Here is a 15,507-nt window from a genome sequence, read left to right as displayed (position 1 = left end):
CCATGTCTCTTGGAATAACAGTATATCGGACTGTTTAATGTAGTCCCTAAAATCATCATCAAAAAGTTTGCTGTTACAGCCAGCAATATTCCAACTAAGTAATTTTAGAGGATGTCCCTTGCTATTAATACTTCTACTTTTACAAGCCTGGAACGCTGATGATCATCAGTCCAAATCTTCAATCATATTCAATTCCCCCCTTGTATCTACAAACACTGCTCCATTAGCCATTGGAGGAGCCCATAATGTATCTGCAGATGATTTCTCATCTGATGCTGTGGCAATTATAGCATCCCCCAACTCATCACCTTCTAGGTACTTAGCATGGACCCATTCTGCACTGGATAATGGGTTATTTATGGATTTAACTGTCCCAGATTCCTCGAGGGGAAGAGGCCTCCTTGGCAATCCGTTATTTACCTCCTTATACTCATCCAATTTCAAACATACACTCTGTTCAACAAGCATGGATATTTGAATACTCTCAGCCTTTTTATTGCCAAGTATAGGAGTATTGGTAGTCGGGCTACAGTGTGCATGTATAGAAAGCAAGGTTTTCTGCAAAAGTGACAAACGATCAATTAATTCATCGTGAACCAGTACAGGAAAAGCAGCAAAGGACCCCAGAAGTGTTTGCTCTTCTGAAAGAAAACCTTCAATAGGAGTTTGAGATGTCAATTGTAGGCCATTGACCATACTGCCCAAGTTTATAACCACTCCATCCTCACGGATCTGAGATCCATCCTCAGCTATAGGAAGATAGTTCATATTTAAATCAATAAGGACACCCACACCACTAGCACTATGGCCAGGGCCTGAAATATCATTAATAACTTGCTCCGAAGCTCTTCTCAGCAAGGATATTGGGGTAGCCCTGTTCTCGAATAAGCTAAAAACCGGTAGCCCTAAATTCATAAACTTGTACTTGGCATTATAAATTCTCCTCACAATATATGAGTCCTTAAAAGGTACCACAATGTGCATCTTGTGCTCGCTACAACTCAAGAACTCTATATGTACAATATTTGCAGTTGTAAATGACCTAGGAAAAATTGAATCCAAGACAGAAATCAATTGTAACTTACATTCTGACTGGCACCTCATCTCACTGAATCTAGGATAATTATCAAAAACTAATTTATGGTTTGCCAAAACTAGATTCCATTTTCCATCACTCTTCACACCCCCTGCACTTATTCTATGGGTTAGCATTTCCTGTGAATGCCCTTGCCCAGGCACATATAACCAGGGCTCTTGCAGATCAATCAATTTGCCGCTATTTACGGGGGTAAGGAACTACAGCCTATGGATGGACGATTCACTGAGTCTTTTAGATGTAATTTCACCCCTTCTTAATATCCTCATCTATCAACTGAGATGGTAATGAAGAAGACCTAAAGCTTACATCCTTCTCCTCACTTCCCAACCCACGTACTTGCAAAACCTGTTTACTAGGCCTTGAATATACTTCCCCCATTTGACTCCCCCCATCTGGTGACTGTAATGATTTTTTTTACTAAGCTTTGTTTCCACACCCAGTAATCTAAACAATTTCTGGAAATGCATCTTTCTTCTCGCAGGGTAAGATCTCCGCCCTATCTTTATATTTTTAATATTCTTACTCTTTTTGGGTTTTACACTACTCTTACAAGACCTTCGGGTTTTGTAAGGCTGCTTTCCTTTGTCAGGCAGGTCATCAGTCAATTCACTCCTTAAGCCCCTACATTTGCACCCAAGGACCCCGGCCTTCATATACTCTACAATAGTTACCAACAGGCTAAAACATTCAGAGAGCAATGTCTTCATGGAGCTCTGTTCTTCAATAATTTTACTCATCTCCTTCCTTATTACTCCAAATTCCCCCTTAGAGCCCATTCTAGCCTCCAACTCAACTACTTCCCTGTTAGACACACTTGATTGAGCAAAAAGATCAATCTCTCGTACCATTTTTTCTTCCAACACTTTTTGATTCTCCCACTTGCTCAAACAATCCATGTCCTCAGCAAGAGCGATTTCAGAAGCTAAATCTATACCTCCATTCTCCAACAAAGGGTTGGCTAAGGCTGACTTAAAGTCCAGTGGCCAATCTAAGACAGACCTACAGGGGTATGAAATTGCCCCCTCCTGTGATCCACAAGGAGACTTGGACACCTCTTCCTGTAACCTACAATGGGGTTCAGCCACCTCTTCCTGTGTTCCTCTATGCCCAGCCTTCTCCCTCTTAAGTGGAATAAAAAATGATGGAATTTCAGTTTGTTTTTTCCTACGTAGGGAAATTTCCTTAACAGGAGGAGAAGAGATCCCTAAGTCCCTATAACCTTGTCTAGTTAAAACCATATTAAAACATAAACAACCCAAAACTATATAAACTATTTAAATATAAACTATTTAAATTATAATTAACTGCGATATAATATATATCCATTTACAACCGTACTAATATAACCCTATTAATATAACTCAACCATACAATTAACATTCAACACATAATTAGTGTACTAGCAGTTACAAACCACACTGATTGATTAACTGAGTACAGTAACCATCACAATACAATATAATCACCATTCAAAGTAAAACATCACTTAACCTAACCCTTGAACAATCATAAATATTATTCTATAAATCATTATAAAACAATACAACCAATACCAATAAAACAGTGTAATAAATAAACCCTTAAAAACCACAGAGTTCTCCTAGTTCTCACAAAGAGGGAGATCTACCAACAGCACTACAGCACAGAGCAGGGTCAGCTGAGTAGAGATTATAAAAGTATACAGGGACTTGGTGCAATCAATTTTAATACAAACTCTCCAGCTTCACCCCCAACACCATACTGTCTCTCGAGATAACAATCACCGCCCCTAAGTTGTTCCATAAGGAAGAAAACTAGCTGCCTCTCAGGCACCAAAACTGCTTCTCTGACTCCAACTCCCTTAACTTTCTTCTTCTTCTGTCTTCTTTCCTTCCTTCCCTTCTCAGCCTGGCCACAGCTTTGAGGAGTCACTTTGAGGAGTCACTTGCGGGAAGAAACAGAAATTCCTCAAAACCCCTCTTTCCTTATTAGACTAGGTCCTGTAGCAACAGACCTCTGCATGTGAGTCAGCAGGCTAAAGCCCACGCCTTGTGCTTTGCAGCTTCTTGAACAATTAGCAGATCTGCCAAGGGCTGGAATTACATCCCTCCTAGGTGAACTCAATAAAACAATTCTTATCTTCTGATATTCCAAGCACCCGGAACTGGGCTCTCTCTTGCAACTCCCCAAGAAACTGCTTGCTCCCCTCAGCGGCTCCTGTAACACTTTGTCACCTCCCCAAAAGGACGCCCTCATATTGGGCTGACATGAGATTCTCCGAATCCTTTTATCTATTTTCCTTAGTTCTGAAGGCTTGGAGAGAGTTGCTGACCAAGCCTATTGTTTCTGGCTTTCTGTTCAGCAGTCCAATCTTTTCTGTTCCACACTGCAAGATAAGCAATTTCACAATACTAATTCCACAGTACAAAATAAAACAATTCCTTAAATACTTTAAATAAACCTCCCAAGTTCCACAAAAAGGACATCAGCTTAGGGAGTGCTTAAGATACGTTGCTGCTACGTCGCCATCTTGTTTGATAATCACATGCAAGAAAACCCACATTTCCACGTGCCCAGGTTACCCATACCATAGAGACATCAAAGGATTTTATACATTCAAAGAAAGTGGAGGCAGCTTTTTTTGACACCCAGCCAGCTGCGTTCCAAGAAAGGACTTTAATATTCTTAATCAACTCCAACAATCAGTCCTCACGAGTAGAAGCAAGAGCCCCACAGCAGCCATGAACCAAGGTGTCCACCACCACCAGCTCCTCCATTGTTTTTTCTAGAGTATGTGTGGAAACCTTGTTTTCACCTGCACATGGGGCTGCAGAACAGAAGACTCAGGCTGTAAGGTGTCCCACTTCAAGAGATAGTCCTCCATCTCTGGGCATGAACTCAGAAGAGACACATCCTCGTCTCAGTTACCTGGGGCTTCTCTGTGTGATGGACTGTTGCAACGCCACCTCAGCATGTCTAGATCTAGTGTAGTGTCCGACTCAGGTGATCTCCTAAGAGGCACAACCTTGAGTAGATCTTTAAATTGTAGGATCTTTGATGAGGGTTCAGTCAGTTCCAACATCTCATTATTTAGGGCTATTTCCCTCCTAGAGTCCCCCTCACATTGGGGTTGTGATTCAGAGGCCAAGATGAGACTACTATAGTCCCTTTCTGTTGATTTATAATCCACTGCTAACAGAGTCTCAGGCATAGCCTCTGCCCACATGGGAACATGTTTAAATGAGAAACCATCTCCCAAAACAATCAAATCTCTATTCTTTTGGGGGGCTGCCATCCTATTATCTGAATCTCCATGGATGTCTTCTCTCGAGAGGAGGGGTCTCAAGGGTTCTGCCAAGGAGTGTATATTCCGCTTCTCATTCTCTAACCCCCTCATCTAGAGAGACATACAGGTTTTCTCTTCTGACAATCTGGAACACAATTGATTGCCCTGACTGGGTTGTGATATACCATTCACAACTTGTAGACTACTTTGAGTTGTATGTTTTCATCAATTTCTCCTCCATTTACTTTTTTTGGCAGCAGGAGGTGGATTTACAGATTTAATTACATTCTCTTTATCAGTCTTTGGAACCTGGCCCAGATTCACAGTAGGGATGTGCAACCCCCCGAACCAGTCTGGTCTGGCACGTGGGGGGGGGGCTGTAGCTTTAAGGGTGGGGGGTAGTACTTCCCCCCCCCCGCCGCTGTTCCCCCTCCGGCGCTGTGTTATTTTCCAAAGTTTCTGGGGCGGCAGCATTCCTCCCTACCGCCCCTGCCCCCATTGTTAGCCCGCAAGAGCTGATGTAAAGAGCATGCATGTGCCTGTTCCGGCGCGCGCGCGCGCACCCGCCACCACACGCGCGCTCTGCATATGTCACACGTCAACATGTGACGTATGCAGAGCGCGTATGCGGTGGGTGCGCACGCGCGCCGGAACGGATGCATGCGTGCTCTTTACATTGGCTCTTGCGGGCTAACGATGGGGGCAGGGATGGCAGGGAGGAACACTGCCCCCCAGAGAAACTTTGGAAAATAACACAGCACTGGAGGGGGAAGAGCAGCGCGCGGGGGGGGAGTACTACCCCCGCCTTTAAAGCTACAGCCCCCCTCCGTGCCAAACCGCCAGACCGGCTCGGAACCGGACCGGTTCAGAGGCCTCCAGCATGGCCTCCGAACCGGTTCGGGCACATCCCTAATTCACAGCTGGAGGCCTCCAGCTAACAGCGGCTACACAGATTCATCCTTGAATACTCTGGTAATATCTGAAAAGTTACCAAATAACTCCACATCTTCAGTACAATATTCAGAATTGTTGACTGACTACATGCCAAACTATTTAGGGTAGTGTCAATCCAAAACAGATTATGAGGAGCTCCAAAAGGATCTCTCCAAACTGGGTGAGTGGGAGACAAAATGGCAAATGCGGTTCAATGTTGGCAAGTGTAAAGTGATGCACATTGGGACGAAAACCCCCAGCTTCAAGTATACACTGATGGGATCTTTGCTGTCAGTGACTGACCCTGAGAGGGATCTTGGGGTTGTGGTGGACAGCTCCTTGAAAGTGTCAACTCAATGTACAGCAGCTGTGAAAAAGGCCAATTCAATTCTAGGGATCATTAGGAAGGGGATTGAAAATAAAACTGCTAATATTATAATGCCTTTATACAAAACTATGGTGCGGCCACACTTGGAGTACTGCATACAATTCTGGTCACCACATCTAAAGAAGGATATTGTAGAACTGGAAAAGGTGCAGAAGAGGGCAACCAAGATGATTAGGGACCTAGAGCACCTTTCTAATGAGGCAAGGCTACAACACCTGGGGTTTTTTAGTTTAGAAAAAAGATGACTGCGGAGCGACATGATAGAGGTCTATAAAGTTGATAGAGATAAATTCTTTTCCCTCTCACATAACACAAGGACTAGCGGTCATCCCCTGAAATTGATTGCCAGAAAATTTAGGACCAACAAATGGAAGTACTTTTTCACACGATGCATAATCAACTTGCGGAATTCTCTGCCACAAGATGTGGTGACAGCCAACAACCTGGATGGCTTTAAAAGGGGTTTGGGTAACTTCATGTAGGAGAGGTCTATCAACTAGATGGCTACTAGTTGGAGGGCTGTGGGCCACCTCCAGCCTCAAAGGCAGGTTACCTCTGAATACCAGTTGCAGGGGAGTAACAGCAGGAGGGAGGGCATGCCCTCAACTCCTGCCTGTGGGCTTCCAGAGGCATCTGGCGGCCCACTTTGTGAAACAAGATGCTGGACTAGATGGGCCTTGGGCCTGATCCAGCAACAGGGCTGGACTGGGGGCACGGAGAGGGCGGTGGAATGTATGTGGGGAGGGTGCCAGGTTTTGAGTAGAATGGGTACTTAAAGGTGGGAGTATTCACTGCTGCCGAGTGTGGCGGGGCGCAGGGATGCCCTGCCACAGGTGGGGCACACCGGGAATATGCCCTGTTGCCCTGTGGGCCCGTCTGAGCCTGTCCAGAAGGGCTGTTCTTATGTTCTTAAGTCTCAGTCTGTTTCTTGTATACAGGACTCCTTATCTACTTTATCTAGATCTGTCCATGTGGAGACTGCTATAATAAACTCAAATAATGTATAATAGATCTCCCTGTCCAATGTCCCTTATTAATAGGAATTGGTGCAATCACAAACCAGTGGTGGCTGGTGGTTCCTGGGACTGGGGGGGGAGGTGGCGGGGAGGCAGGTCAGATGATGGTTGGAGCCACAGGTCGTGAGAGCTGGAGCCAATTGTGGGCAGCTGCAGAGGTGGAGTCAGGTCAAGATGGGTGCCTTAACAATAACTGGCAGACAGCAGATTTGTAGTGGGATCAAAATACACACACACACACACACACACACACACACACACACACACACACACCTTAATTGCTCAGCAGCAGAGATTCAGAGAAATATGGAAAACATCAGTTGCTTTTTAGTGCTTAAGATTTGTATCCAGCACAGCAGGATCAAACCAAAGCACACACAGAGAGGAAAAGAACCATACAAGCCACAAGTAAAGCACCGACCAGCTACAAAAGGCTGCTTCTGTGAAGAGTAAATGCATTCTGAAGTCACCGGGTATAGCAAATTTCAAACCTTTGTCTCAGAGCAGGCACATGTGAGGGGAAGAAAAATGCTGAATCATCCCCTATATGCTTTCCGAGCAAAGGCTTCTCCCAAACATTCTCTCCCTGCTCTTGGCTCTCTAGGTCCCACCTACCTGGTATGCTGATTGGCTAATCCCTAGGGTTCACCAGCCTGTCTGTCAGGACAGGGTTCACTTCTGGTTAGCTCTTTAGGGGAGAGGAGAGGCTGATCACTACACACACCCCTCCTTAAATTGAGGCAGGTGGCTGGAAACAATAGCTGACAGCTCTTGACTCAACAGGGAGGTGAGAACACAAAGTTTGATTTCCTAATTTAGCTATCTAAACATACAATGGAGTAATAAAGAATAACATGTCAAAATAACATTTGAATCCCTTGTCCTGTTGCCTCCACATTCCCCTAGGGTTCTTAGGGTCCAGTGGAGACTTCAAAGTGCCCCTGTGACAAGGCACCTGTCACAATGTCCTCCTCCTCCTCCTCTTTCTTCTTGGGATGAGCCCATGCTGGGCCCCCTGGCATCATCTTTGCCTCAGTGCCCCTCTTCTTCTTGTGTGGAGCCCCTGTAGCCAGTGGCTCTCCCCCATGATCACTTCTGGTTAACAACCACACCCATATGAGGGGCCTGGTCTGGACCCAATAGCATAATCTCTGCCTCATCCGTGGGCAGAGTGACAATTCTGTTAAAGTCTGGGGCTTGGAAGATGGGGTTTTTACTGAAGGCTGCTTTCAACACCTCAGAAGCAGTTTGACACTCGTTCCCCCACATCTCCTAATAGAGTTTGTTGGTCCCAGCTCTGCTGGATCAAATACATGCTCCCTAGCAGGTAGGCCAGGCCAGGCCTTCTGCTCTGTTTGGGCCTCCCACAGATTGTGCTGCAGGGTCTCTTTCAGTGTGCTTTGGGGCTTTCCCCCAAAGTTCAATACACTAGGTCAGCTCTGTTTTATGGCATGTCATTTTCAAAATGGGCAATAATGCTTTGCAATACAGATCAAAGAACAAGGGAGAGAAAGCAGAGGTTCAATTCCTCCCCTCCAAACAAACAGAAAGAAGCCAGCATAATCCCAGACTTACCAACAGCCAGCCAGCCTGTTCTCTAACAAAAATAACCTCTGCCCAGCTTCTGAAAACAAAGGCAAGCCTTGTAATTTGCTCCTGCCTCATTAATATTCAAATCTGAACAACTCTGTGCGTTCCTATTGGTGTTTGCAATATGTTGGTACCGTAGCCCGCCTTTTGTAAACACTGGGACCAGGCTGCAGGCTGGGAAGAGACACAGACAGGGAGACAGTCAGAGAAATGATAACAGGAGACATAAAGAGGAGGTTAGAACATAAGAAAAGCCCTGCTGGATCAGGCCAAAGGCCCATCTTGTCCAGCATCCTGTTTCACACACAGGCCTTCCCAGACGCTCACAGGCAAGAGCTGAGGGCATGCCCTCTCCTACTGCTACTTCCCAGCAACTGGTTATTTAGAGGCATCTTGCCTCTGAGGCTGGAGGTGGCCTATAGCCCTCAGACTAGATAAGAAATGGCTTATCTTCTCTAGGTAAAATGGCTGACAAATATTTTCAGGTGGGCACCACACTCTGCCCTCAGGTAAGAGCCACCACTGTCACAAGCATTATCTGTATATCTTGTAAATGGCAGTCAGCTCTTTTAATCTCATCTCTCCAATTTGAATTGTGATCCAGTCAGATGGTCTGAGAGATATTAGCCGGGGTGGCAAGATGACAAACATCTCCCAGTCCAACAGCCCTCTCAACTTCTTTGAAGTACATACTCCCCAAATGCCTCTGAAAAAAATTATCAAAGGCTGTTTGGAGACTGTAATTAAGATACGGGATTGAGCTGTTGAAAAATGGTGGTGGCAGTGGCCACCTTCAGACATAATGTGAAGCCATGGTCCCCCCTCCCCCTGCTCGCCAGTATGCATTCATACGCAGCAGAGCGCTCCCTCTCCGCAGTCTTGCTGACTGCAAAGAGGAAGGGGAAATGGCTTTCAGGGCTTCCTTCTTTTATGAAGGACAACCCCAGCATCCAATAGCTGTTGAAGAGAGGGAGGGGCTTCCTCCACCAACTTCAGTTGTAGAAGGGGGAAATTGCAGTGCCAGCATTAGGATGTAATGCTGGCACTCCCAAACGGAAGTTGAAGGCTGCAAAATCTAATAACTGAAAGTACAAACTGGAGGGAAATTGGAGGTCCACCCCACAACTCCAGTTGCCTACATTTGGATGTACAGTTTCCGAAACTGGAGATGAAGGAACCTTTGGTTTCATGTTACATGTGGATGTGGCCATAGTTTCCTGTAAGGAGGCAGTGATTCATAAAGAAATTGATTGAAATGTTCCTCTCCCCATTGGCAGCCCTCTTCTGCCTCAGGAAAAACATTTTCACCTGCAGGTAACATTGGGTTTAGTTCCTGAGAGACTGACTTTTCCAAGGAAATCGATGACAAAGAAGCGGAACATGGCACATCTTTCAGCACTGTATATTTATTAGGAGAGGCAAATACTGCAAGGTCACTTACAGTTTCTTTCAGGCACAGTAAATCATTGATCCATAATTACTTGGACACAATCTCTGTAGTTGGATGTATTGGGCTGGTTCTTGTTCTCTTCCTTCTCCCCATGTTGTGACTTTACCGCCTAATCTTCAACAGCTGCGGCAAAAACAATCGTCTTCTCTCAGCAGCCTGCTCCCAAATTGCCAAAAGGAAAAAAAGAAATAAACTTATTCCAAACACAGCAAAACAAATTCCACTGCCAACAAAAATCCTAAGCAAAACTCAAAAATAAAACAAAAAATAAAACAGCTAAAAACCACAGGCAGGAGATTAAAAACCTTTTTAAAAAAACAACTTGGGCAAATTGGTGGAGTTCTGGCTACAAGCTTCTTCTTCTTCTTCTGCCATCTTTCCCCCCTCCAATGTGTTTGTCCATAAATGGCCACAAAACAACTTTCTCTGATTTGTCTTTTAGTCAAGCTCATGCCCAAGTAACATTTGTGGGCAATTTTGTTCACTTTTGCTTGTAAGCAGGTTAGCACCAAAGAACAATCAATCCTCATTGAGAAGAGACAGCTCACTCACTACAGGTACCTTGATTTTGCATGGCCATCCATTAGTTATGTAAGGTTTAAGCTCAATAAGCACTGAATTCAGCACTGAGGGCCGCTTTCCATTCAGAAGACATGTTCACTCCATGAGTGGATGAAGCTTTATTGCGTAATTACTACTCCTTCATCCTCTTCTTCTGTGGTCTCCTCTTGGACTGGAAGTGGGAGTCAAGACAAGCAATCTGGAAGACATTCCATTTGAAAATTAAAGTCCGTAAGTCCAGTGATTCATTTGGCTATTCTTGGGGTTGCTTGACTTGATCCTCAAGAAGTAAATAAAGCAGTTAGGGGGTTATGGTCTGATCATAAAGTGAATTTTCAACCTCACAAGTAAGTCCTAAAGTGCCTCACCACCCCAAAACATGCTAGACTAGAGCTTCTTTTTCAGTGACAGAATACATCTTTTCTGAAGCAGTAAGCACTCTGGAAGCATATTACTCCTGTTCCTCTTTTGCTGGGACAAGATGGCACCCAAATCTTATTCAGAAGCATCAGTGGTTATAGTAATTTGCCTGTTGGTGAGAGAAGGGCTTTCAGCAATGTCCAATTTGATAGTCTGAAAGCTAGTTCAAAATCTTCTTGCCAGTCATTTTATAACTGCTTCCCTCATAAACGCCAAGTAATCTTAAGCAGATTTAACTAGGATTTTATTCAGTACAACTCCAGTTTCTCCTTCTTTCCCTCCTTTTCTTTATAACTCCACCACCCCCATCACAACTCTCTACAGGATCCCCACTGGGACAAACATCTCAATGACAAAATATAAAAGATTATTAGATAGAATACAACAGGATGACAATGATAGTGCCCCCATGGTAAAAGTGAGTCTATGAAGGGAACTAGCAGGAATCCAAAAACTGTGAGGAGGAAAGCAGGAGAAGGCAGGTGGGATCTGAAAGGTGGAAGCACAAATGCAATCTCTATTACAATGATTCTTTGAGGCCAGACAAAGCAATTATAGGGCCAGAGGCTGAAACAATGAAGTTATGGGCCCTTCAAACCATATTGATGGTTCATCAAAAGTTGATGGACATTTCCATGATACATTGGATTCTGTGTCCTCATGGTAATCTACTGAAGAGAGTCTTAGTTGAATTTAAAGGGATAAAATGTCTCTTGCATGTCTCAGAGTTCTAAATGTAAGAATGGAATGCAGAGGAACCTGTCATTCTCTCTGTGGATCACTTCCCAGACCGCATCCCCCTGGTGGATTTTGGGCACCAGTATCTGGAGAATAATTTATCCTTTTACTGAGCATGAGTCATTTCAGGAGGAGTACTGTGTTCAATGATTCCCAAAAGTAAACAGCCAAGATAGGCATTTTTGGAATTCACTTTACCCATTTCAAATATCTGATGTCTGGGGGTTAATACTGTACTCACATTTTATTAGCACTAGCTCTGTCCGTGACTTGTGCACAATCTATGCCACACACATGAACACTCCAAGAAGCAAGCTAAGATGAGCCACCTGCCACATTACCTTTCCAATTCTGTCAGCCATGCTGGCTACCAGCCCCCCAAAGAGCAACCTATCCCTTGTTGGGAGGAGATGCTGAGGTCTGGAGCAACCTGCTGTGGCTGGACTCCATAACCGCCATGCTGCTGCTGCCACCCTGCTGATCCACCAAGCTGCTCTTCAACAGCTTCTTCAGCCAGAGCTTGGCAGAGCCACTCTCACCGGTAGGAGCAGAAGCAGGAGCACACGTGCGCTCGCAACTTCCGGCCACTTCCAGCTGACGGGGGGAACGGGGCGGCAGGGAGGAATGCTGCCGCCCCGAGGGGCTTGAAATTTGGAGAGTGCCGGCGGGGGAAATGCGGCGGGGGGGATGAGTACACCCTCCCCCACCCTTAAAGTAATACCCCCGCCAGTGCCGAAGACTATTCGGGCACATCCCTAATCTGTATACCCTCTTGACACCCCGTTCAGTGTAATACCAGAAGTGGCCTGCACATGCTGCTGATGCTGCTATTGTAATAACAACATTTGTTCCAAATACTCCCGGCAATATTAATGCAAAAGAGCATTAATCAATATGCACCTGAAAGCTTGAAACTGCAATTGTAGTTAAAGGAAAAGTGTGCCATTGAGTCGGTTTCAACTTGTGGCGACCACAGAGCCCTGTGATTGTCTTTGGTAGAATACAAGAGGGGTTTACCATTGTCTCATTTAGTTGAGGCTCTTAAAATCACTAGAGACTAGCAATGGAAACAAATGGGAGGACACCCATGGAAACTCAGGAGGATTGTGAGGAATATTGCCTGGAGTATTTGGATTACAGTAGCAGCAGCAACAAGGCTAATGGCTTGATCCTGGCATATTTAAGAGTACACCTTCTTCTTCACTAGCTCTACTGGTTATTAAAATAATCTAGGGAGGTCCACCTACAGTTACTACAAGCTCATCTGGGGATGACCCAGGGTCAGGCCTTCTCAATAGCTGCCCCAAGACTTTGGAATGTGCTCCCGTCAGAATAAGAGCTTCAACATATCTGACAGCCTAGTGGAAAAAGCTCAAGACATACCGGTTTGACTAGGCTTTTAAAAAACTAGTTTTAACATGTTTTATTGTTTTAATAATTCTGGTTTTTTTAATTCTGTGTTTGAATTTTAACTTTTGCAAACTGTCTGGAGCCATATGTTTTGGTGGCATCTACATATGTCAAATAAATACGTAATGCACAAATCAGCTTTGGCTTGTGAAGCTGTGGACATACTGAGGGTGCAGAGATGTAATCAGTTCAGCTAACCACTGTGTGTCACTGGTGTTCCACATAAAACCAAAACAAAGCCTTCCCTATGAAAGGAGAGGTTTTCAATAGAAGAACACTGTTGTGCAGTTCTTTGAGTTGCTGAAGGGCAGGCAGACAACTGCGTATTTAAGTTGACCTGGGCTGAAATCTTATTTCAGAAAGAAGAAAGTGATCCTTTTCATGCTTTGGAGAGCACTTCTTAAGCCTAGCTCTCCCAAACAGCAGGTAAGCACATGTTTGTGGATTGTACTACTTCAGACTGAGGGGGAGTGGGGGGGTGGGGTGGAGGGAGGCAATAAGTCACATGATTGAATACTCCTGTACAAATGAAAAGAGAAGGTGGTGGCATGTGAGTTCTCCTCACATGCCAGTCCATAAGCTTTAATAGTCACCGAAGATTAAAAGACACACCTTTTCTTCATATGCTAAATTTTCTTTGTGCAGGGAAACTCTATTTGTATGGGAGTGTTCAATCATGTGACTTTCCAACTTGCCCTGCAGTCTGAAATGGAACAGTCCACAAACACGTGTTTACCTGCTATTTGGGAGAACTAGGCTTAAGAAGTGCTTTCCAAAGCATGAAAAGGTTCTTTATCACATCAAGAAATGGAAGTCAGTCTGGAAATGTATCTTAGCAATACTGTGAAGGAAGAAATGTTAAACAAACATACTGTATGAACCACTTATTTGGTCTTATCCATGAAATTGCCTGAAAATCACTGGCAAATGAAAGAACCCAACCTTTATGTTGGATGTTATGGTTTTCAAATTTGTTTTCTGGCTGACACACAAGAAGGGTAGTCAGTGCCTAATTGTCTGAATTGGTAGTGACTAATCAGGAAAGAAAAAACCACCTAATGGCACAGTGGAGAAATGACTTGATTAGCAAGCCAGAGGTTGCCGGTTTGAATCCCCGCTGGTATGTTTCCCAGACTATGGGAAACACCTATATTGGGCAGCAGTGATATAGGAAAGATGCTGAAAGGAATCATCTCATACTCCCTCCTGTATTCTACCAAAGACAACCACAGGGCTCTGTGGTCGCCAGGAGTTGACACCGACTCGACGGCACACTTTATCTTTTCCCTTTTAACTAGGAAAGAGATCTTGGGATTGTAGTGGAGAGGTCAATGAAAATATCAATTCAGGGTGCAACAGCTCTGAAAATGACAAACTCAATGCTATGGCTTAGTAGGAAGGCACTGGAAATGAAATTGCTAGTAGTGTAATGCTTTTATGTAAATCCATTATGTGGCCAGCTTTTTTCTATTGAATTGCAGTCCATACACAGCCCTGCTTACAGTGGTGCCTAAGATCCTGGATAAGACATGATGGGATGGATTGGGCCTAGTGGCACATTTAGGCATGGACCATGAGGGGGTGTCTGTGGCCTCCTGGGGGCACCCCAAGTGTTCTGGGGGGCTCTCGAGAGTCCTGCTGCCCTGCCCGGCCCTGCCACATGTGCCACTGCTATTTCCCCGTCTTCACCACCAGCAATGTGTGAGCAGAGCAGAGCAGGCCACACACACCCCGGCAACGGTGGTGACAGCGGGCACAGGCAGGCCGCCTTCTTCTTCTTCTTCTTCTTCTTCTTCTTCTTCTTCTTCTTCTTCTTCTTATTATTATTATTATTATTATTATTATTATTATTATTATTTTAATTAATTTTTACACTTATATCCCGCTCTTCCTCCAAGGATCCCAGAGTGGTGTACTACATACTTGAGTTTCTCTTTCACAACGACCCTGTGAAGTAGGTTAGGCTGAGAGAGAAGTGACTGGCCCAGAGTCACCCAGCTAGTTTCATGGCCGAATGGGGATTTGAACTCGGGTCTCCCCAGTCCTAGTCCAGCACTCTAACCACTACACCACACTGGCTCTCATTGGCCTACTCATGTGCGCAGTTACAGTATGGAATGTTGCATCCTATGACATCACAGTATGCAACACTCCATACTCCAACTGTGCATGCACGCAGGCCAAGGAGGCTGGTCTGTGCAGGCCAAGGTCTGCCTGCGCCTGACGCCACCAGGGGGAGTGCTGCTCTGCTCCGTTCACCCCACCCCCCAGCGGTGAAGAGGGAAAAATAGTGTCAGTGAGGGGAAAATAGCAGCGGGGGCTGGGCAGCAGCAGTGGTGGCAGTGGCAGGGCAGAGGAGGCAGCAGATCAGCTGTGGGGCCAGCTGCCCACCCAAGAAGTATTTTAAAAAAATAAGAGGGGGCCTCAAAGTGGGGGGGGGGGCTCTGAAGCTCTTCAGCCTCAGGTCTGGGCACCAAAAATAGCTAGGTGTGCCCCTGATTGAGTCTGAGCACCTAGCCAGCCAGTCACATGATGGCAAAACACTCCTCCCCCCTCCCCTCCTCTCCCCTCCTGAAGAGCCAAGAGTGTAGAGTGAAAGTGTCAGAGAAGTAGGAGGGTTCTGTGTGCCCCCAAAAG

At 45.2% G+C, this 15,507-nt stretch overlaps 1 long non-coding RNA gene across 1 annotated transcript in view; it reads left to right on the top strand.

Moving 5' to 3' along the window:
* The first annotated feature begins 15,052 nt into the window (after window positions 1-15,052).
* Window positions 15,053-15,507, top strand: part of LOC128349245 (uncharacterized) — a 127,258-nt gene continuing 126,803 nt past the window's right edge. The window contains exon 1 of the long non-coding RNA XR_008318657.1: window positions 15,053-15,268. This is a non-coding gene — a long non-coding RNA (uncharacterized LOC128349245). The remainder of the gene's footprint in view (window positions 15,269-15,507) is intronic.

The sequence above is a fragment of the Hemicordylus capensis genome, chromosome 3 (genome assembly GCF_027244095.1).
Source record: "Hemicordylus capensis ecotype Gifberg chromosome 3, rHemCap1.1.pri, whole genome shotgun sequence".
Classification (NCBI taxonomy): Eukaryota; Metazoa; Chordata; class Lepidosauria; order Squamata; family Cordylidae; genus Hemicordylus; species Hemicordylus capensis.
Note: the sequence above shows the minus strand (reverse complement) of the source record. Positions and strands in the feature narration are given on the sequence as shown.